We start from the raw sequence: 1,623 nt of genomic DNA on the forward strand, positions 1-1,623 counted from the left end.
TGATGGGATCCATTTTAAAATGATTTTTGAACTGGGCTTTTATATTTATAACAAAATGGCGAATTAATGATCCTTTTACCTATCAGAAACAGCAGGTTTCCTTGAAGTAGTATGGGCTGGTGCAGACTTGATGGGCCGAATGGCCTCCTTCTGCACTGTAAATTCTATGATCAGGTGTTTCTGTTCCACCATTCAAATTGAGCATTTTTAGTCCACAAAACAAAACATTCAAAATAATTTACTGATGCCTAGACTTGAAGAACAAAAGGTAAAGTTCAATATAGGATTATTCAACATACGTTTTGAGAGGAATGCTTTATTAAATATAAGATATTGCATGGTTGCGTTTCCATTGTGCCAGCGCCTTTAAATTCAGGTATTCCCAGCACAACATCATTAATCAATGTACTTAACACTCAAGCAACTCTTCTGGATGGACCATTACATTCACATCAGCGACACCCGATCTTTCCCATTTTCTTGCATGTTCTTGCACATCACCTTATGAAAGCATCACCAAGTGCCTGCTTTGGAAAACAGGCATTTATCTTCCTCATCCCCCAGACATTGGAGGTGGCGCAGGCCCTCCTCCATCATGGTTTATTCAACCCATTTTTCTCCGTGGAGCTCCTGCTCGTCGCCGGGTCTACCCCAGGATGACTGACGTACAGCTCTTTTATATTCAGCTCCAGCTGGGTTGAACAATGTCCGAAAGAAAAAGGAAATAAATTCCTCTATTCCCCAGAAAAACTGAATTATCACACTCCATGGTCCCCGACCCCTGCTATCCACAACTTCCCCGTTAGACACTTACACCATCTTTGCCACAATCTAGATTATTGATTACTGTTGGACAGATTCAATGGGCGGGATTCTCCGACCCCCTGCCTGGTCGGAGAATTGCCGGGTGCCGGTGTGAATCCCACCCCCGCCGGCTGCCGAATTCTCCGGCGCCGGAGATTTGGCGGGGGCGGAATCGCGGCACGCCGGTCGGCGGCCACCGGCGATTCTTCGGCCCGTTCTATGCCGGTCCCGCCGGCGTAGATTGGAGTTGGTCCCTTACCGGCGGGACCTGGTGGCGCAGGTAGGCTCTGGAGTTCTTGGGGGGGTCGCAGGGGGATCTGGCCCCGGGAGGTGCCCCCACAGTGGCCTGGCCCGCAGTCGGGGCCCACCAATCCGCGGGCGGGCCTGTGCCGTGGGGAAACTCTATTCCTACGCGACGGCCGTGTAAGCCTCCGCAATGGCCGGCGCGAAGGTGAATCCCTCTGCGCATGCGCATGGATGACGTCAGCAGACGCTGACTCTCCCGCGCATGCGTGGACCCGCGCCGGCCGGCGGAGTCCCTTCGGCCCCGGCTGGCACGGCGGCAAAGGCCTTCCACGCCGGCCGGTGGTGCGCAAACCACTCCGGCGCCAGCGTAGCCCCTGAATGTGCGGAGGATTCCGCACCTTTGGGGCGGCCCGACGCCCGAGTGGTTCCCGTCACTTCACTGCGCCGTTTCTGCCCGCCCTGCCGATTCCCGGAGAATCCCGCCTATGATTACTTTATTATTAACTGCAGCTCAGTAGGGTGTGCGAACTTCATTTAATTAATCGTTATACAATACATTAGTTTTATTTAAAT

General features: G+C 52.4%; 1 pseudogene; it reads right to left on the bottom strand.

The window, feature by feature from the left end:
- Positions 1-544: 544 nt before the first annotated feature.
- On the bottom strand, positions 545-819 carry LOC140425694 (selenoprotein K-like; annotated as a pseudogene).
- Positions 820-1,623: the final 804 nt, after the last annotated feature.

This window comes from Scyliorhinus torazame, chromosome 6 (genome assembly GCF_047496885.1).
Source record: "Scyliorhinus torazame isolate Kashiwa2021f chromosome 6, sScyTor2.1, whole genome shotgun sequence".
Lineage (NCBI taxonomy): Eukaryota > Metazoa > Chordata > Chondrichthyes > Carcharhiniformes > Scyliorhinidae > Scyliorhinus > Scyliorhinus torazame.